This window comes from Ovis aries, chromosome 7 (genome assembly GCF_016772045.2).
Source record: "Ovis aries strain OAR_USU_Benz2616 breed Rambouillet chromosome 7, ARS-UI_Ramb_v3.0, whole genome shotgun sequence".
Lineage (NCBI taxonomy): Eukaryota > Metazoa > Chordata > Mammalia > Artiodactyla > Bovidae > Ovis > Ovis aries.
Window position 1 is genome coordinate 17,631,579 of NC_056060.1, and position 22,899 is coordinate 17,654,477.

Consider the following 22,899-nt stretch of genomic DNA (forward strand, 5'->3'; position numbering starts at 1 on the left):
GGAGGGACTTCCCTTTCAAACTTAATAACACCCTTCCTCTCCCCGCAGGAAAAAGTTTGGAACTTCAGCTGGGGAAGCGGTGGAGGTGAGCAGCCAGCGATGTGGAGCGACTCTAGAAGCTCCAGGCCGTGGGCGCCCCGACTACCTGGGTGATGCAGCGTCAGGTCTAGAGAGAGCATGGAGTCTAGCCTACACCAGCTCTCATCTACCCAGACTCCCTTCCTCTTCTCACCCACGTGCTCTTTCCCAAGTAAATTTCTCTTCGTCTGATCCCAGAAAAGACTCTTGGTCACCTACACACTCACCGGCTTCCAAGAACAACTTCCTTTACATCGGTTGATGTTTCACTAGACAGATCCCAGTATCTGGAAACAACTACTCGCATCCAAAACTCCTGGAAAAAAAGAAAAAGAAAAAACAGACTTTGAAGAATAAGGTAATTGTTGTACAGAAGGGTTAGGAACAGACTGAAAACGTTATAGAAAATCAAAGCACATGTCATGTGCTCAATAATTATTTGTTGAGTCCAGAATCCACTGCTTTGGAGGGTAAGAGTGAAAGTTGGAGGGGGAGAGCTTTAATCAAAAATGACCCACACGGCCAGAGTGATACATAAAAAGCTGTCAAAGAAAAAAAATTGTCCTTTTTTCAAAAAAAAATGATGGTGTTTCTTGTAGAAACACGTTACAGGTGAAAGTATACAATGAAATTAATTCATCCTGTCCAGAAATCTGGATGGATAAACAGGCAGGTGAGCAACACCCAATAATTTGCTGTTATAGTGACATCTTCAGAAGTCTTCCATAGAACTTACTTCCATAGAACTAATCAAGAGAAAATTTAATTATAAATTTAATTTAATAAGTCAGTTTTTCCCAGGAAAATATTTATTCTAGCATTCATCCATTTGAAAAGATAAACAGTCCACATTTCCCATTAACAAAGGACTCTTTTTGTCTGAAAGGTCAGTTGCTTCTTTGGAGTTTCCTTAGAATAACTAAAGATTTTATTCAAATAGTGTAAGAAGGTTTTCAGAACTGTTTTGGAGAGACAACATCCCTGTGTTTACCCTTAACAAAACACTAAGTAACAGTTAACTACTTTACGTTAAGAGAAAGTTATTAAATTTTCTCTTGATTAGTTCTATGGAAGTAAGTTTTCTTCTACCTCCTTCCTCAAGATCTACAGTCATTCAGTTTTGTTGGCTCTATAGTGTCTGTGGATGGCTAGTTAATCTCTGTCCTCATCTGCCACTGCAGATCCAAAATTATCTCATACCTGGATGTTATAGAAGCTTTCCAATAGAGGTTGCTGACCTCTGAACTACCAATCATCAAAAAATTTTGCAAAATATTTCTCCTATGCTCAAACAGCTTCAGGGCTAATAAAATTTAACTCTTTTACTTGGCATTTAAGGCCGTATAATATGTACCCAACCCTGTTCTCCAGCTGACACTCTAAGCAAACTCTTCAGCCCATTCCTCAAACATGGGTCTTGCCCTTTAATTTTCACATCTTTATGCATGCTAATCCTTCCTCCAGTAATTTTCTCTCTGTCTACATTCATCTAACAAAATTCTACTGCCCCCCCCCCCCCGCCCCTGCCAAGAATGATCAGAAGAGAACACAATGGGAACTTCTGGAGTATTGTACTAGTCTATCTGGTTATATAACTAGTGTGCTGATTACATAACTAATGCGTTCAGTTTGTATAGAATCAGTTAGCTTGCAGTCTTTATGATATGTGCACTTTTATATATCCTCGAATTTAAAAAGTTTTTTAAACTCATAACATTCATTCCAAGTGTCCTCCCCTCTAATAGAGCATTTTCTGATCACTCAACTGAAAGTGATTTCTCCATCTTCAGAGTGATTAAATTGAACTTCTCAGATGATACTAACACATATGTTCTGAACAAGCATTATTTCACTACTAGACTTCAAACTCCTTAAACCCAGAGAGTAACTGATACATGTTTGAATTTCCTAGAGTGCTCACATGTGTCAGGTGCTTGATAAATATTTCTGAATAGATTGATGCTTTTTTTTTTTTGTTACTAGACTGCATTACAGTTTGTTGTGTGTATTCATGTAACACAGGATTGGTACTTTCCCTGTGCTGAATGCTGGGTGTCTCTTGAGCATCTAAGTTCTCAGAGTCCTAGTAACTGGTCTCTTTTCAGTTGTTACTGGATAAAGCAAAGGAAGCAGACAGAGCCACAAGTACAGCTTACATCAGTTTCCAAAAATGCGTGGGCAAGTTATTTTTATAAACTGTCTGCATGATGTCCCCATGGCGTCTGTGTCCAGTGGCCTTTGTGGATTTTTCCAGACTAGAAACTTGATAGCTGTTGTCTGCATTTTCCCATTCGAGAGCTGCTAAGTAAATAGCACTGGTTTGGATGTGCAGTACATCTTTTTTGTATTGATCTGGAAGCTCCCCACATGAAGTAAAGGCACTTTTATTAGTATTCAGCCAGACAGATTTTTTTTTTAACCATTATCACTATTATTTATTTTTTATCTCCCCTTCAGAGCAAAAGGCACTTATCAAATCTAGATGGAATTTATTTGGTACCATGCTGAATCTATGTGATTCTTTGTTGTTATTTTGCTTCTTATAATTATGAGATCTGGAAGGGAAATGCATTTAAAATTATTTTAATAGGTTGTACATTCATAATATAAAGACATCTCAAGTAATACAGAAGGGGGAAAGTGAGTCTCCTTACCACCTCTATTCTTTGGCTTCTGCAGTCAAGGAACTTGTATTCTAGTCTGTGGGACAAAGCTAACATACATAGCTTAACTGGAGAGCAACTACTTACTAAACTGTATGGTAGAGTGCAGATGTGGGTGGTATTTAGGGAAGGAAAGATCAGGAAATAAGTTTGCATGTAGGGAGACTAGCCAAGGCTGGGAGAAGATTCAGTGAGTGTACTGAGAGGGAACACCAAGAAGGCAGAGGATTCCCTGGGGACCAGCCAGAGCAGATAAGAGAGTTCAGTTGGGAGATGCTCGTTGATAACCATGTGATGATAATGGCAACATGATGACAAAGACAAATTAAGCACAGAGAATCAAAACCTTACAGTTAAAATGATCTACTTTTAATCACAAATTTTATGAATTTTATGTCCAACAACTTCCCGCTTCATTTTCAAAACTTCCTGTCTCCCCTGGTAACCCCAGGGAACCCTGCCAACAAAGTCAGTCAGTAATTTCGTGGAGAATCCCAGGACATCAGTCATTCGCTCCCAGCTCAGATACCAAAGCAGATTAGTGGCAGAACCACGTGTGGCCACAGGGTCATGAGGAAAGGCATCTCCACCCACAGCTTACAGGGCAGCCCCAGGAATGAGAGACCTGAGGCACTTCTCACACCCTCTTCTCTTGCCACAGTCAAAACTACAACACATTGCATAAGAGAGCTTTAAAAAAAATAAATAGGTCATCTTTGGCACTAATTTTGAAACCATCTGCATTTCTAGTAAGCTCTCCAATGACTCCATCCTGGAAAACTAGAGTGGGAAGAAGAAAAGTAGGGAGAGCCGGTAGCTGCTCCCCTCTCACAGAAGCGCTTTAATCTCCTGCTGGGGGCTGTTTTGCGTCCTGCTGTAGCAAGCTTGAGCCTACCAATTAGCTCCTGAAGAGGACTGCTTTCCATCTCCCTGTCCTCCTTGGCATTTACAGACTGTCGTTCATGTATGACACATCAAGTGTGTCATTAGTTTCAATACTGAAAGAGGGAGCGAAAAAGCAGGGAGAGGCGTTGTCAGGAACAAAACCAGACTTCCCTGCCATCACTGAGCTTACACCTAAAAACAGCCCTAACTTTTTCTCTGCAATCAGTCAGAGTTAAAGTCAGAAAATCCAACCCATCTCCTTTGGTGAAAAGTAGCCTTTATTATCGAGTCTTGATTACACAAAGCTCCAGAAATACCACTGGCCTCTCTCTGTGAGACTGATGGCCCTTGGTGTGAGTGGTAGAAGCTCTGGATTGCCTTTTTTAAAACAGGCTACTCAACCTGGAACCCAGATAAATGCAAGGCATTTGGTTCAGGAACCAGTAAGCATCTGACTTCCATGATAAACTTTCCTGGATTCCAGACCCTGGATTTTTCTTATCTTGGCCAGCACACCAGGATATTCACAATGAGCCAAAAAACTTTCAAGACTCCAGCACTGTCAAAGTGGAATAGAAAAGTTTCTTGCTTTTAAATTGAAAATATGGCAAATAAAGAATATCTCTACAGAGTTTAAATGATATTCTTGATTTAATAATTACTAGTAAATTATGTTACTGGTATACCATGCCAATCTTTGCTACTTAAGCTAATGAAAGAACATTCCAGACAATAAGTCAAAGTAAATCTCACGTTCAAATATGCTTGGTAAAGGTCCCAGGCTTTATGATACATGTTTAACAATGATCTTACAGTCATTGAGTTAAAACTATAGTGGTTTAGGTTATGCTGAAAGAAAGGTCACAGCAAAATGGTAGATAAATAGATGTTCTAAAAAAGTTATATGTAAACACAACTTATTATATATATTAGATACTATATCATTATACTTCACATACAAGATTATATTATTATTTTTAAGCATTATTTAGGATCCATTTTTTTTGAAACAAGTAATAGTGACTTTATTCAGAAAGTCAGCAAACTGAAAATGGAATTCTTCATAAAATAGCTTCACAAATTAACAAATCTTTATGTAAGTCCTAATTTTCATATTAAAAAACTGAACCATATTAGTGTATGTAAATTTGCATTTCAAAAGGTTAATCTTCAAAATCAGTTATTTGTACAGTATCATATAGGATTTATGTATTATGTGTGTTTGGATTTGGTTACCAAATGACTCAGACTTTTGCTTCCTATATGAGAAAAGCTTGCAAAAATTTTTTGTCTGTACCCTTACTTCAAAACTACTTGCATCAATGTTTAAATTACTATCAAAAATTAAAATTTAATTTTGTATCAAATTTCTAAGTAATGCTTAATTACAATGCTTATTTGAGAAAATTTTAAATTAAGATACAGTTCTTGTGTACAGCCTGCACATAAGCAATAAGGGCAGTTTTAAAAGCATTCTTTTAACTATTCAAAGAGATTTGTCCACCCTAATACCCTCATGAATTAACCACATATATATTCTTTACATCAGTGATATCAATTTATTACAAGCATCAAGATATTTAATAATATTGGATCAATTTATCCTTTGCTTTCGTAATTGCTGTTTTATGAATGCTGTTGCTACAAGCAAAATACATAAAATAACTAATCAATTAAAATATCAACACACTTTGGACTTCAAAGAGTTACATTTTAATTTTGTAATACTAAGAAGCATTACATATTATGTTACATAAACTTCAAAACCATCCCTAGACCTAAATAACAATTAAGAACTATTCCTTTGAATCTTAGGAGGGTGTAGTTCATAAATTACCCTAAGATCAAGGCATAGCATTTTAAGGCTAAACTAAAAGGCCTCTTTCTTCCACTCCTGAGACATGAAGAAAATAATAAACTCTCAAGACGCATCAACTTTTCAGCTCATAACTCTGAAGCGACGTTCATTAAGTCAGCAAATACAAATAAGCCTGACTCCCTTAATGCCTGAAGGGTTGGGCTCTGATTAGCCATGTAAATCCTAATTAAAGTGACCTTGGGGAATCCCCAAATATGAATCACAGCAAACCCCTAACAACAACAAAGTTCACACTGCCACATGAACCCTTATGGCCAGAAAGCTCCCATCCAATATCTCATTGCTCCAAGTAAACACTAGATGTCCACACTTTCAAAGCTTTCATTTAAATCACACTTCTCTCCAAAAAGAAATTAAGGTGACATAAAAGACTTCCCTGATGGTTCAAACGATAAAGGCTCTGCCAGCAATGCAAAAGACCCAGGTTCTATTCCTGGGTCAGGAAGATCCCCTGGAGAAGGGAATGGTTATCCACTCCAGTATTCTGGCCCGAAGAATTCCATGGACAGAAGCTGTTGGCTGACTACAGTCCATGGGGTCACAAAGTGTCAGACATGACTGAAAGGCTAACACTCACTTTTTCAACAAATCTCACTACCATACTTTCCTTAAGAAAAGTAGGAAATAAACCAGAGGAAGGGACTGTTAAAACAACTAGTATTGCTGGCCTGGTTTTTAACATTATTATTATTGTTTATTTATTTATTTGACTGTACTGGGTCTTCACTGTGGCATAAGGAGCTTTAGTTGTTGCATGCAAACTCTTAGTTGTGATATGTGGGCTCTACTTCCTGACCAGGGATCAAACCCAGGCCCCTTGCATTGGGGGCATGGAGTCTTAGCTAGCCACTGGACCACTAGGGAAGTCGCACTGTTCTGGGTTTGAAGTTTGGCTTTCCCCTTCCTAACAGCTAGGGCAAAACAAAAATGGAAACAATCAGTAACAGCTTTAATATGAGGAAAGAAAGAGGCACAACAGGTTCTTCATAGAAGTCAAGTTTCCCAGATGCTGCATTCTGGAATATATTTCTCATATGGGTGTGGCGTCACACACAGAACAGTGAGCAGTGTGGTAGACAGACTCCTCACTTACGTTTGCCCTTGCAGTATTTAGAAATACCTTTGTTAAGCATCCAGGATGTTCATTCGTTCACTCAGCAAATGTTAGTCACAGATGGCGTGTGAGACAGTGCTGAGGAAACAAAAGGGAGCAAGGTGGACAAGGGACTTGCTCTCATGGAGCTTAATTCTCACAAGAGTGGTGGAAGGGAGGAGAAAATGTAAACACACAAATAAGTGACCAAGATAAATTCAGATAGTGGTGCATGAGGAAAATAGGAAGAGAATAAGGGAGGAGGGGGGTTACCGCAGATTGGGTACTCAAGAAGGTCTCTTGGAGACGTGAATTTGACCTCAAGTTTGGATGAGATCAAATTAAGCATCCTCAAGCAGGCTTAAAGGAGCCTGCCAAGTACAGATAGGGACAGGACTTCCCTGGCAGTCTAATGGTTAAGACTTCGCCTTTCAATGCAGGGGGTATGGGTTCCATCCCTGGTCGGGGAGCAAAGATCCCACATGCCTTGAGGCAAAACATAAAACAGAATGTTGTAACAAATTCAATAAAGACTTTTAAAATGGTCCACATCAAAAGATCGTAACTAAAAAAAAAGTATAACTGTGGAGTCAGAGGAAGCAGCAAATGCAAAGGCCCAAGGGGAGGTCCAGGTTAGTGTGTTGCAGGAACACACGGAAGGCCAGCATGACTGGCACATAATGGGGAAAGAATATGAGCAAGATGAGTTTGGAGATGCAGGCTGAAGCCAACACAAGTAAGGCCTTGTGGGCCAATGTAAGATTTTGGATTGTTTTCTAATAGGAAGCTAATTAAGCAAGAGATGATGGGATCTTTTTTATATACTAAAAATATCTTTCTATTTATGGGGAAAGAACTGATCATAAATGACCAAGAAGGAAAGCAGGAGGGTATGAACAGGATTGGAACACAGTCTAGAGATAGAACTAACTTGCTAGTAGACTGGATACAGAGAGGAGACATTAAGTGACTAAGTGGATGGTGATGCCATTTACTGGGCGGGAATGACTACAGGAGTTCTGTTTCAAGAGGAAACTTTGAATGTTAATTTGAGTGTTATTTTTTGGTCATGCTGTTTGAACTTCCCATTGGGCATCCCAGTGGGGATATATTGGTTTGGCCAAAAAGTTCGTTTGGAGTTTTCCCATAAGATGTTATGGAAAAACCATGAGTGAACTATCGTAGGAAAAACCCCAAAAGAACTTTAACTAGACAATCTAAACAACAGTATTTAACTAGACAATCTAAACAGCCAGAGTGAAACTCACTGGAGAGATGGGGCTGGAGACACAGATTTGGAAATTAAAAGCTAATAAATGAAATGTAAGGCCATGGGACCAGATGAGCTCTGTTTTGGAAGAAGAGGGCCAAAGGCCAAGAACATGGATACTGCAGCACTTAGAAACCAAGAGAGGAGAGGGTGAGGAGGAGGAGACTGAGAAACAAGGGCTAGAGAGCAGGCCGAACCCCCGAGGGTGGTGCCGCAGCCGCCAAGAGAGGATGGGTTTCCAAAGGTCAGCTCTGCCAAACAGTGCTGAAAGACGGAGAAGCATGAAGACAGACGAGAGACCATTGGGCTTGGCATCAAGTACGGTGCGAATAGCCTTGACAAAACAATTTCCATCAGATTTGGCTAAAATAGGTTCAAGACAGAATGGAAAGTCATGGGGTGGAGATTATGACCCACATGGTGTAAAAGGGAGCAGGGAAATGGGAATAATAGCTAGACGGCAACAAGAGGTCAGTAGAAGTCTTTTTACGGTAGGAGCTATTGCTACCAAAGCTTTTCTGTAAGCTGGGAGGAGAATGATCCAGGAGAGGAGCAAAGACCCATGAAACGGAGAAGGGAGCTGTTCATAGGGATTAAGTTCTTGAGAAGGTGAAAATGGGGTCTGATTCCTCAGACAGAAGCCTGAACTCATCATCTGTATTAATGGGAAGGAAGGCAACACAGAGGTTGGTATATTTAGAGGAAAGAAAATCAGAAGGTCTCAAGTGGGTTGCATCTATTTTCTTATGAATCATGATCATCAGTTAAAGGAAAGATGAGCAGTGAGGAAATGGGGTTTTTGGAAGTTTGAGGAGAAATGAGAAGGTGTGAAAGAGCCAATATCTTTCAGTCTTAACTCCAAACTGTCAATTTTCTCTGCCTGACCTGAGATCCTCAATGTTATTCTGGGAGCATGAAATAACTATTCAACTGATAAATTTCTACTAGTAAAGGGACCCAGTCAGACAGGGTCCCCTAATATCTAAACCACCAAGCGGCACATATTGGTTACTTTGGGTTCCCAGGCTGTAAAGCAGGGATCGGTTAAAATACTGAGCCACCAAGGGACCACATCTCACCTTTTGGTGTGTATACCCCGCCACACGAAGTGCTACTATTGAATACTTCAAACAGAGGAGAATACAAGTATTTTCAATACTATTACCGTGCTTGTGTTTAGTTGCTCGGTCGTGTCCGACGCTTTGCAACCCATTGGACCATAGCCCACCAGGCTCTGCTCTCCATGGTATTTTTTAGGCAAGAATACTGGAGTATTCTTGCCATTTCCTTCTCCAGGGGATCTTCCTGACTCAGGGATCTAACCTGCATCTCCTGTGTCTCCTGCATTGCAGGCAGATTCTTCACCTGCTAAGTCATCAGGGAAGTCCCAGCGGCCTACTACATGAGTCAGATGTATTGAGATACCACCATGTACCAAGCACAGTGCTAAGTTCTTTACCTATGTTGTTTCTTTTAATACTCCCAACAACTAAATGAGCAGCATGTACTATTATTATCTCAGTTTTATAAGTGATGCATATGAAGCTTACAAAGGCTAAATTGAATCAACATGAGAGATGGTGAAGCTGTCCATGAGATGGGAGAGACAGAGAGTCAGCCATTATTAATCATGCCATATAATTAGAAAAGATGTTGTAAATGAGTGCAAAACCAAATCTATTAGTAAATAATGTATTCATGCTTGTTAATAATTTGCCCACGGGGGGTGAAAATCTATAAAGTCAAAACTGAAATAAAAGACCTATACCTATAAAGGTATACAATTCGCTATAGAAAGTTAAAATCCTTCAGAAAGTCCAACATGGATAAATGGGAATTTAGAAACCCCAGTTGATTCTACAAAGTCTGTCAAAGAAGTGATTCAGCTGGTGGTGCAGAATTGGTAAAATGTTTTAACAGTTGGCTTTTTTATTTTCTTGTGGGGTTAATGGGTTTGCAGTAATTGCCCAGTCCCATAGTGTAAAGAATCCCACTTTGGAGTTCACATCAGCATGGAGTTCAGCTTGTAAAAATTCCTTAAAATTTAAGAATCAGCTGTTATAGCACACCATTGGAAAAGTTAGTAAGAGACTTTCTGGGACCATCAGACCTCATGCTTCCTTGGGTATGTTTAGCAAGGGTGACTTTGAGATCTCAGAATTTCACTTGTTCTGAGATTATAGCACCCCTTCTATGGGCTAAATGAATAAAATTAAAGGAAATCTCTAACTATAAGAGCACTGATTCTTATGTACTTTTGATACTAGGATTTGGAATAGGTGTAAGAGACCATCTTGTTCCAGTGTTTGCATTTCGTTCAGATCTTCTGTCCTTTTTTCAAAATATTGAAATGCATAAGGTATAATCACATATAGAAATTCAGAGTGGTCACTTTCCATGTTTTAATATATCTATATAATTTGAGGCCTACAGCTTCCTCAAATAAGTGCTGAGAAGTTGGTGTTGACATTGGATAATGTAAGCAACTGAGTTTTCTGTCTGAAAACAACTCACACACAAAGATTTAGGTTAATGTCATCTTTTTTTTGGGGGGGGGGGTTAATGTCATCTTAAACAAAGGATTCATTGACCGTCTTGTCTCAGGCTTAAGATTATGAATACTCTCCGAAGTGGTGCATTTATAAAGTCACAGGTATTGGTGACTGTTATGTGAAATTCCAAAAGTATGTCTTCCCACTTTCATTCCTGATTCATGTCAGAACAAGCCGGACTTAGAGTGTAGGGTTGAAAAAGACTCTAGGGTGAAAATCAAGTTTTCTTTCAGACATGTTCCCCAGATTTTTTTGTTTTTTTTGGCTAACGTTCCTGGTACTGTAGGAGCCCTGCACTCTCTTGTCCACTTTAAGCAAAAATCTAGTCAATGCTGTCTAAAATTGAGATTCTACGTAAACATTTCAAAAAACAATTGAAATAGCAAACAGCATGATTAAAAACAGGAAAAATTAAGCAATATGAGAGTTTGTGATTGAGAAAATGGATTCACTCATTCATTCATTCAGTACTTGCTGAGGACCTTCTAAGTGCCAGGCACTCTTCAGACTCCTTGCGATTAATCATTGTTCCTGAAGGACAAAGCACAGAAAGTGAAACGTGCCCACGTGACTGGAACAACATGAAAAAGGGCAAGAGATGGATATGAACTGAGAGAAGTAAGGTGGAGTAAAAAGTTACATCATGTAGTTTCCAGTAGGATATTGTAAGGGCTCAAGACTTTTCTCTGGTGCTGAGCTAGAGTTGCCTTTAATGCATCCTTATCTAGCAGCACTGAGGCTATTCTGGTCTGGAACTAAAGATAACAATCTCAGGTGTTGTCAGCAAATATAAATGATAATCTGAGCCGCAGGAATAGATAAGAAGGCCCAGGAGGTATGTAGAGTAAACTGTAGGACAGAGCCTAGGGAATGGTAGGCTTCAGAGAATGGATTCAGAAAGGCAGGCCAGCAAACTTGAGGGTCAAGAGGGCAAATGTCAGTGGAGACTAAGTGCAAGTGATACAGACGGAAGTCAACAGCTGCTTTTCTACGGTCATTCGCACAGAGCACAGCTTGTAAAACAGCCAGAACACTTCTGAGCCACACCCTATCTTCACTCCTGAGAGAACAAAGAAACCTAAGGCACCCGAAACAGCCTGACATGGCAAGACTGTATTTGCACAGTTGATCACAATTATTTGGGACATTTGTTTGCTTTACTTCTTGGTCTTTCCATATTTCAATTAAACAATGTGCAGAGAAGTTATTAGAACAGTAAATCCTCCATACTAGCATACACTCAACCCACTGAAATGAGAACCACAGGTTTATCTACATGATGGAGGAGGTCCATGTAATGATGTTTCCTCAAAGAGGCCCCAGGAGATTCAGTGACTCCTGGAGGTCCTGCATGCTGATATCCCTGGTATCTGTCCCACGTGCATGACACATCTGTTGGCAAGGGACTGGCTCAGTTCGAAGCTGAAGCTAGCCAATTCGGGGTCGAGGGAGCGTTAGGCTGTTTCTCACCTATAGCCACGTCTTGGACTATTTCCTTTGCACTTTATGTGCAACTTCTGTCCGTGGTGCAACATTCTTCTCAAGTCCAGCTGCTATCACCAACCTTTGCTTGACCAATTCAGTCTTTGGATCTTTTTCCTTCCTATGAGCTTTTATCACAGTTTCTGTTGTTCACCTGGTTCTTGATAATATCTGGTCTGAGATTAACTTCACTGTTAATCAAATAACTCTGAGTTATTTGCTGTCACCAGGAAGGATATGAAAGGCCTTGACATCTTGTAGTCATTCTCCTGGAAGCTCACAGATCCACCTCTGTCCTTGGCATAGATATAACTAATAGCTAATGACCAATTATAGATATATATTTAGAATCATATATAAATTCTAGATCTTACATGATTGTGGCATGTTTAGAGTGTTAAGGTCAAAGGTCATCTCACTCAGAAGTAGTTTCAGTCTGAAACAATTTGTTAACTATTGAGGAAGGCATACAAAAATAAGCTGAGATCATGTCTAGGCTAGGTACAATACAGCTGATTCACTTTTTTTCTTACATTTTAATGTAAAAACTGGACAAATCAAAGAGTCACACATTATATAATGATTATGTGCCAGTTCTTGACTTACTGCTTCTCATCTCCAAATTCACCCTTCATTACCCAGCAAACTGGACCCTCTAAAACATGCCTCTTTCTCTGACAGCATGATGGAAGCTTTGACCACAGAGGGTTCTGGAGAGATACTGTGGGAAAGTAGGGGAAAGGGACTTCTTTTCCTGGTTCTAGTGTGATTTCTTTCCTTTAAAAAAAAATTTTTTTTAATCCTACTTGAGATCTTCGTTCCCCAACAAGGGATCAAACTTGAGCTCCCTGCAGTGGAAAGCTCGGAGTCCTAACTACTGGACCACCAGGGAATTCCCAGATGTGTTTTCTTTTCTACTTCCTCCTGCGGCTTTCTTGTAGAGAGAAGGGATGGGGCTGGGGGCATGCTCACCTCGGGTGGGTATCAGGAGCGCCCCACAGGCACATCTGTGGAATTCCACCAGCACCCAAGCTGACTTCTCCGTGAGACAGGCAGCTCCTTGATGAGTTTTTCTAGTACCCCTCACCTGTCAGCCCCATTCTGTAATACCCCAGTGAATCTCTGTGCCATTGGTTGGGATACAGCTATAAGGTCTTTATTTCAGCCTTGGGAGTGGGTATTCTCCAAATGTGTTCCTTCCTTGGGTACTCTGCCTCAGCCCCTGGGGCAGGCCCTAAGCTGTTCCTTCTGTCTGTGGTTCCAGTATTCTTAGAAGTTTACTTGACCCCTGAGTTGCTAGTTCCTTGTTATTAGCCAATAAATCCTTATATGAAACCTTCCCTGTTCCTAGTATGGTGTGGTTTCTGTCTCCTACTTTGAATGACAAAGATAGAATGAAAAAGAATCATTTTATATAACTCCCTCACTTTATATGTAAGGAGATTAAAGCAGAGGGGCCAGAAAAGTAAACGCCTTGCCCAAGTAACACAGTGGGCAGTAGAATCAGAGGAAGTCACATCTCCCAGTGGTCTTTAAGTAGTGACTTCACTGTACTAAGCCAGCGAAGTAGATACATTTTGTGAGTGGATTCATGGATTCAGGCTCTGAGAATAAGGCTTTGCTGGGATAGATCAGGACAGAGAAAGTATGAAGCCCAGGAGTCTTTGATAGTAATAAAGAAAGTTATCACTGAAACAAGAGAAGTGTACCTTTAGGAGAAGCCAAGACCTCTTAGCAAAGGATTTGCTAAATACTTCACAATGGAACAAGGCAAACCAATGGCTTGTCAGGCCACAGATGCCCAGGGGATTTGGAGGTAATTTCTTAAGGGTATTTGCCTTCTAGGTTCCTGAGCCTGGAGCATCCTTGGCCGTAAGTCCTGTCTGTGTCTCCCAGTGACCACCCACTGTTTTTTCAGATCACCCAAGCTGCCTGAATATTCAGCAGATGGTGACGGTTTACTTGGAAGGGTCCCAAACTAATTGGTTTGTGGTATCCTAAAGGAGGCAACTCTCTCTGTTGTGGGTGAAACCTAATGGCAGTGGAGAGGGCCCCTCCAGAAACACCCCCATCTTCCACCATGCTCATGAGAGCCCCATAGTCCACAAAGCAATGGTTTAGATTTTGTAATTAATAGTTTGTCTTTTACAAGATGGCTTTGGCATAGTGGATGCCAATACACAGTCCCTTTGAAGCATTGGCCAGGGCCCAGAAGTTGCTTCTAATTTCTAATTGGGGCACGTTTGGATAGCAAGAGAAGAAACGCCTGTCTAGCACTGAGATTAGAAAAAGGAGGAGGTGTGAATGGTTAGCCTCAGGGAAACTTAAGTTACACACGTTGTTCTGGAAAGTTCGGTAAAAGGGAGGGAATTCTAGGGGTAACAGGAGAGAGTGGAAAGTACACTAACCTTGAAGTCCAGCTCCCAGATGTCAAGTCCTGACTGTGTTCCTGAGTGGCTGTATGATTCCGGATGAGTCACTGCACCATTGGAGTTCTTTAAAAGAACAAGGATTTCACTTGTATCTGTAGAGGTATAAATGACCCAAAGTGCTTTTTGTGCACATTCATTAAATGATTCTCTGAGCACCTTCCAGGGCTGAGGGAAGCAGCCAAGGCCTGCTCACCTGAAGGTTCACACTCAGAGCTCTCCTCTACAAAGCCTTCCTGTTCACTGGCACACTTTCCTTCTTTTCTGTGCTGCTACCTTTTAGTGTTTGTTCAACTCATTCCACAATTCGTCCTATAGGCCTGTGGAGTTTAGCAATCCAATTGTTACTTTATATCTCAAGCCTTGCCCTCAGAGCCTTCATTCATTAATCCATTTATAGAGACATATTATGTCCTGTCTCTACTAACTGTGAGACCTCATAGGCAGGAACTGGATCTTACACTTTGTATCTCCCACAGGATCAAGTTCAGTGTCCTGGATATGGTTAGTGCTCAATTAATGATCCTTGGTCCATTAGCATGCTGGATGTAAAAGGCATGTTAGAGGAAGGCATGTTTCCTCAGGGAGGATTCAGTCTAAATGAAGGCTACACTCCAGCCTGAAGAGCTGTGTGACAATACAAGCAGTACCCTTGACCTGTGATTCATTGCAAATAAATCCGTAGACCAGTGATTCCCAAACTTTGGACCTCAAGTCTCTTGTAATTTATGGGTTGAACGAAGCCTCAGAAATCCACATATTAATAAGATGACTTAGACCCATCTCAAAAAGTGCATATATTTACTTTTCAAATACATATCACGATTGGCGAAATACATAACTGTTTGCCATGCTATCCTTTGGTCATCATGAATTTTTATAACAGGTACTGAAAGAACAATTATTGTGATGTAGATTATGCAACGATTTTTTGAAGTTAAAAAAGAGACATGATCATATCCAAATAGGATTGTTCAAACCACTCGTATAGACAGACCAAGTTTAGAAAAGAAAGTGAACATGTTAGCCAGGATGAGTCAAAGGATTTCTTTTTTCTACCTGAAAGAGATGGGATTTAAATTCATCTTTGAATAATGATTAAGTTTGTAACAGCAAGGGCATATCTGAGGTTCAGCCCATTTCAGGTGTCCTAGTATATATGATGGAGAAGGCAATGGCACCCCACTCCAGTACTCTTGCCTGAAAATCCCATGGATGGAGGAGCCTGGTGGGCTGTAGTCCCTGGGGTCGCTGCGAGTTGGACATGACTGAGCAGCTTCATTTTCACTTTTCACTTTCATTCATCGGAGAGGGAAATGGCAGCCCACTCCAGTGTTCTTGCCTGGAGAATCCCAGGAACGGGGGAACCTGGTGGGCTGCCGTCTATGGGGTTGCACAGAGTCGGACATGACTGAAGCAACTTAGCAGCAGCAGCAGCAGCAGCAGCAGTGTATATGAAAGACTTCCATCGTGGCTCAGTGATAAAGAATCTGCCTGCCAAATCAGGAGATACTGGTTTGGTTCCTGGGTGGGGAAGATCCCCAGGAGAAGGAAATTGGAACCCACTCCAGGATTCTTGCCTGAGAAGTCCCATGGACAGAGGAACCTGGCCAGCTATAGTCCACAGGGTCACAAAAGAGTCAGGCATGACTTATGACTAAACAACAACGATGCATATGAAAGGAGAAAGGCCACAAGAAGCGGCTCATACCTACATGCTCCAATTCCCTCCCTGACAGGTCATGATACTTCAAGAGCAGGAAGCACACACGTGGATTGGAGCATGGGTGGATGTGGACCTCAGGTTAACTTAAAGAGCATCCAGACAATTTGCAAAGACATAAGAAATCATTCACCTTAGTAATGTATGCCAATCGGTCAGGAGGCTTTAAAATTTAACTTTTTTCAATTTTTTTTAAGTGTACCTTCTAAGGACTGTAGACAACTACATACATCCTCAAAACTTAATGAGGGAAATGTATACAATGAATCACATATACAAAGATTGTGCTGAACACAATGACTTTTATTTGTCATCAACTGTGGATGGAAATATGGGTACTAGTCCAACATTTTCCAACAAACTAACTGTGAATCACTTCTTGGGAAAGTCACATCATTTGTCTAGACTTTGATCTGACAAAATGAAGGATTGGACCAAAGAATTTGTCAGGTCTCTTTCTGTTGGCAAGTTTCTGCCTTTTGGAAGGTGACTGTGGTAGGAAGAGCCATCTGTCCACAGGGGAGCTGACTGCTGTGCCACTCTCCTGAGAGAAGCGGACAAGGGTGTTATCTGAAATAGTGATGGAAGGAATAGCAGATGACTTTCCAAAACGATCTGGAAAAAGCCCCAAGAGTCTCATTCCTATGACTTTTTTTGTGAAAATTGTTCTCTCTGTGGGCTTTCCTGGTGGCTTAGATGGTAAAGAATCTGCCTGCAGTTCAGGAGACCCAAGTTTGATCCTTGGGTCGGGAAAATCCCCTGAATCTTCTTCTCCAGGATTGTTGCCTGGAGAATTCCATGGACAGAAAAGCCTGGAAAGCTACAGTCCAAAGGGTTGCAAAGAATTGGACATGACTGAACAATTAACACACTGCAAAGGTAATACTTCACTTTCTCCCTTTCTGACCTTTTCCCTTTAGGTTACTATTTGCCAGAGAATCCAATTTCTTTTTCTCTTTCTTTGAACTTGGTTTCACGCACATCAAAATGCTGACTGCACTACTGGAGGAGATCACGAAAGATGACCCAGGTCTTTTGGAAAGCTTTTTGGCAGGAAGGATCACAGTGTTTAAGAATATTCATAGTCTTTTATCTTATAATCCTGAGATACCAATCTTAAGAATGTAATTCTAAATGTCATTAAATATTCAGGCATAAAGATGTTCATCATCAAGCTGTATAATTTATAGTTGCAAAATATCAGAAACCACCTCAAAAGAGGGAGATGGAAGGAAGTCAATATGGTTAAGGAAATCATAGTTTATTGAAGCAATGAAATACTGTGTTGACAATTGATTTTAAAGACTTTGAAATAAAAACTTGGAGACTGCTTATTTTGCAAAGAGATAAGTAGAGAGGGTGGGAGACAAAATTGATCATATGGTATGATTTTAACTCTGTAAGCCAAAAAAAAGAAAAATTTTAAAATGCCTTAAAAAATTACTGGGTTGACCAAAATGTTCATTCTGGTTGTTTTGTACCATTGTACATAAACCAAAACAAACTTTTTTGCCAACCTAATATGTCAAAATATTAGCAGTGGTATTTCTGGGGGCTAGGATTCTTCCTTGCTCATAATCATCTCTTTTTATCAATAAGTTTTATTATTATCAAAATAAAAATATGATTTAAATATAAAGAAGCAAACCTGGATAAAATATTAACAATGAAACCTCCCAACAAATGGAATGCAATTTTTGTTCCTTTATATTTTTCTGCATTTTTCCAAGCTATATATCATTTGTATAATCAAAGGAAAACAATGCAAGAAAGCCCTTAGCTCAGGAGACCCTCTCGGGATGATTATCAGGAGGCTCCCACACACTCCCCACCCCGTCGGTGCTGAGAGATGGTGCAGTACAGCTCGTCAGCAGCTCAAGGGCCTGCCAGAGTGACCCAGGCCGGAAGGTGCTCTACTGTGCTTATCTCTAAATTTAGACTACAGGTGGCAGGAAGGACATAGGAGGAAGGATAAAGATCCAAGGGGGTGGTTGCTTAGCAGGTCTCAGAAACCTAAATCTGGGTTGTGCTGTTGAATGGAAACGGCGCTTGCAAACATCTTGGTCAACCAGTGCAGCTTGTTTATCCTAAGAACTGGAGGTGAACTCACTGATCCCCACAAATGCCCAGCCACTCTTGCCCAGCAAGAGTCAGCTGAGGCCAGTTGCCAGCTGGACAGGTGATTCCACTAGAGGTTGTCCCTTCCCTCTGCTGCTCCAAAGACTGGCAGGCTCCAGCCGCAGGGAGGTCAGATTCCCAGCAGATTCCACGCTGAACAAAACCCAGGAAACACTCAAGGCTTCTGCTCTTCATCTCAAACATCTGGCACTGAGGCGAAACATGAGGGCTCTGCAGTGGGAGTCTTACTTATCCTCCAGCTCTTCCACTACCTAGCTGGGAGGCCTCAGACAAGCGGCTTGATTGGTGCCCCAGTTTCCCCATTTGACCTTGAGACAGGACCTGGCAGGTAGTTATTGAAAGTGTTAGTCGCTCAGTAGTATCTAACTCTTTGTGACCCCATGGACTACAGCCCACCAGGTTCCTCTGTCCATGGAATTCTCCAGGCAAGAATACTGGAGTGGGTAGCCATCCCCTTCTCCAGGGGATCTTCCCAACCCAGGGATCAAACCCAGGCCTCCTGCATTGCAGGCAGATTCTTTACCATCTGAGCCACCAGGGAAGTAGTTGATGCTTGATAAATGGTGTTGAATGAATGACAAGGGTAAGATAGGGTAGGTCTCATCAAGCAGGCCCTTGGGGAAGGCTATGGGAACCTCTCCCCTTTGAGAAGAGACGTATGGGATGGTGCTCCCTTCCTTACCACACCCATACACCACTTACTGCAGACCAGTTCTCTTCCATCCATGAAGGTACTTTTCTGGATTTCCTCTTGGTGGGCGGGCACTAGATGGACAACCTAACCTACAAGTAGGCATTATTCAGTCTTGTCTCCAGTGTCACCAGCCCAACTTCATTCAATACCTGCTCAAATGCATGTTAAAGACATCGGTCATAAGCAGAGCTGGAAGCATTGAGGAAAGACCCAGTCCTTGTCTGTACCAAGCTCATTGTTCAGTCCAAGGAGAGAAAACTAGTTATGATTCAAAGTTCTAGGTATAAAGCAGAAGCCTGGGGATTTCCTTAGATGGTTAAGAATACACCTCCCAATGCAGGGGACGTGGGTTTGATCCCTGGTCAGGGAGCTAAGACCCCACAAGCCACAGGGCATCTAAGTCCACTCACTCTAGAGCCCAAGAAATGTAACTAGAGAGAAGCCTGTGCCCTGCAACAGAAGACCCCTCATGCCACAACTACGGCTCAACACAGCCAAATAAATAAAGCAGTGTTCTTTTTAAAAGAGTAATCACTTCAGTTAAGTCACTCAGTCATGTCCAGCTGTTTGCAACCTCATGGACTGCAGCACACCAGCCTTCCCCATCCATAACCAGCTCCTGGAGCTTGCTCAAACTCATGTCCATTGAGATGGTGATGCCATCCAACCATCTCATCTTCTAATGTCTATCCCCTTCTCCTCCTACCTTTAATCTTTCCCAGCATCAGCATCTTTTCAAATGAGTCAGTTCTTTGTATCAGGTGGCCAAAGTATTGGAGCTTCAGCTTCAGCACCAGTCCTTCCAATGAATCTTCAGGACTGATTTCCTTTAGGATTTTTTTTTTTTTCCTTTAGGATTGATTGGTTGGATCTCCTTGCAGTCCAGGGGACTCTCAAGAGTCTTCTCCAACACCGCAGTTCAAAAGCATCAATTCTTTGGTGCTCAGCTCTCTTTATAGTCCAACTCTCACATCCATATATGACTACTGGAAAAACTATAGCTTTGACTAGATGGACCTTTGTTAGCTAAGTAATGTCTCTGCTTTTTAATATGCTGTCTAGATTGGTCATAGCTTTTCTTCCAGATGCTTACTCCTTAGAAGCAAAATAATAATAAGCTTAAAAAAAAAGGCAGAAGTTGGTACCAAGTAGTCCCTGGAAACCTTGAATTGGGAGGGGTGGGGGAGGAGGATGGGAAGGGTGAGGCCAATCTTCACCTTTGAACAGACACTGGCAGAGAAGCGATTTGCCTGATAAATGATTCACAGTTAAATGAGAACTAAAGGAAGAGGACTTGGTGCCTCACGGCAGAAAAGGGATAAGTCTGATGCTGAGAAAGGGAGAAAGTGCCAGGGATAGAGTGAAGGGACGCAGGGGCAAGGAGTGGAGACCCTAAGTGTCAGCAAGAGAGCGTGCTGGATCGGGAAGTGAGGCTGGAGCTCCTGTCCAGGAGGCCAGGCATGGGAGATGGAGACAGTGTGGAGATGCTGTTGGGAAACCACTAGAAGGCTGAGGCGAGCCTCTGTTGTTGTCATGGGGCTAAACAGAGACACGCTGCAAGAAGGACTGCAGACAGAGAGTGGATTTGTGGACGCAGTGGGGGAGGGAGAGGGTGGGAACATTGAAAGAGAAGCATTGAGAGTGTGTGTATATACATACACTACCATGTGTGAAATAGGTAGCTAGTGGGACCCTGCTCTACAACATAGGAGCTCAGCTTGGTGCTCTGTGATGACCTAGAGGGTTAGGATGGGGTGGAGGTGGGAGGGAGGCCTCAGAAGGTGGGGGCATATGTTTACTTATAGCTGATTCACATTGTTGTATGGTAGAAATGAGCACATTATAAAGCAATCACCGTCCAATTAAAAATAAATTGAAAACAAGAAAGACTGCAGATGCAGGGAGCAGAGGAATCCTGGGAAATAAGCCCCAGACTCTTAAGAAATCCCAAGGAGAGCTTTGTTGTCACAGGCAGAGGGGTGGTCAAGAGCTAAGCTGGCAGAGTCGGGGCAGCAGAGCCTCCACCGCTGGTGGGTGGGGTAGCTTTTCCCCATCTGTCTCACAGTCTTGCTTTCTCTTACACGCTGAGCGACTGAACCAAACTGAACATATTTCCATTCTCATCTTAAGCATGATGTTATTATATTATCTTTAAAGATGTGGAAAAGTCCCCCACCCCCATTTCCCACCCTGCTACACTGCTTCTGGTCACACACACAGTGGGGTCCAGTCTTGAGCCAAGTATAACTAGCCCACAAAAGTCGAGGGGACCCCAGGGGACCTTAACATTAAAGGAAAAATAACAACACATCAAGGCCTTCCCAAAGAGCCAGCCAAGTAAATGCTGAAGGCCACGCACATTTCTTAAAGCACACTGAGAGGTATGGAAGAGCTTCCCTGGGTGGGCCTGAGGGGAAAAATAAACAGAAAGGAAAATCAGCATTCGGGCGAGCCAAATGCAGGGAAGATGGCAGAGTTCCCTGTGAGATGGAACAGTGCATCCACAGCTCTCAAAGTCACTCTGGATCCAAGGCTACAAGTGCCCCTGGTACCACGGGGGCTTCCCTTCAACCGCTGGAGTAGAGACGGGCACATCAGGAGCCAGCCCTGGCGACCGGTCCATGCTGGGAATTCAAGAATGAAGGGCACATGTTGTCGACTGATGCCTGGACTTTGTGGATGTAGGAGGCGAGCGTGTGTGTATAAAATGGAGTTTGCCCATCTGCTGATCAGGCCCACGAGCAACAACTGCGACATCACTTTCTCTGAGTCCACTGTAGCTTATTTAAGTCATCTGTCTGCTGGAATTTAGTTAAAATGAAATTTTAGTAGAATTCTTCATGTGGGCGCTGTGGTTAAACAGAAATTCCTTTTAGATGAAGTCTGAGGAGTGAGGCAAAATAAGCAGACAGCCAGGGATGAGTAACTCCAGGATGGTGCATGAGCTAGGTGGAGAGGATATCATGTGGGAGTGTACAGGCCAAAGTCAAGGTGATGGTGGCTTCCCCAGCCCTCAGCCCAGAGCAAGGCATCCTTCCCCTCGCCATCCCACCACTGTTCTATTGGCATTGGGTCTTCCTTCCAGAACTCTTGGGCATGATTGAACTTCAGCAGTCATAGTCAAGCGATCCTTTCTGTCAAAATAAAATTTCTTTTATTGGCTTTTTCTCTTTGTTTAAGACTTTTATTTGTTGGCTGCACTGTGTCTTCGTACCGGCTTGTGCTCTCTCTGGCTGTGGCTCAGCAGTTGTCTCGAGAGGGTTTAGTTGCTCCGCAGCATGTATGAATAGCATCTTAGTTGCCTGACCAGGAATATAACCCAAGTCTCCTGCATTGGAAGGTGAATTCTTACCTTAGCAACCAGGGACGTCCTACTGTTTTCTTTTTAAACAGCGCCTCTGCTCATTAGAGATAAGTGAGGAAATACAGACAAGTGGAAAGAAGAAATGGTCAAATATCCATAATCTCACCTGTTTTAAGAGGGCTTCCCTTGTAGCTCAGTTGGTAAAGAATCTGCCTGCAGTGCAGGAGACCCAGGTTCGATCCCTGGGTTGGGAAGATCACCTGGATAAGGAAATGGCAACCCACTCCAGTATCCTTGCCTGGAAAATCTCATGGACAGAGGAACCTGGTGGATGGCAGTCCATGGGGGTCACAAAGAGTCGGGCACGACTGAGCGACTAACACGCATACACCTGTTTTAAACAATCACCATGTAGATCACCATGTTAGATAACTAAAATATCCCCCTATATAAATAAAGATATTAATTTTTTTTATAATTGGTATAACATTTTACACCATTAACACCATATTAGATAATTAGAATACCTTCCTCAGTAAATATATATATGTATACATGTTATTATATAAAAGGAATATATTGTACTATATAAAATACACAATGTACTATATATTTTATTATGTATAATTATATATACACACACCCCAAATGTACTTTTTTCAAGCAAAAATGGGTTCATCCTGTTTATACTGTTTTTGTGATTTTTTC

At 41.8% G+C, this 22,899-nt stretch overlaps 1 long non-coding RNA gene across 1 annotated transcript in view; it reads left to right on the top strand.

Annotated features, from left to right (window-relative positions):
* LOC132660158 (uncharacterized) overlaps window positions 1–17,474 on the top strand; it is a 63,956-nt gene extending 46,482 nt beyond the window's left edge. The window contains exon 2 of the long non-coding RNA XR_009601422.1: window positions 49–17,474. This is a non-coding gene — a long non-coding RNA (uncharacterized LOC132660158). The remainder of the gene's footprint in view (window positions 1–48) is intronic.
* The last annotated feature ends 5,425 nt before the right edge of the window (window positions 17,475–22,899 follow it).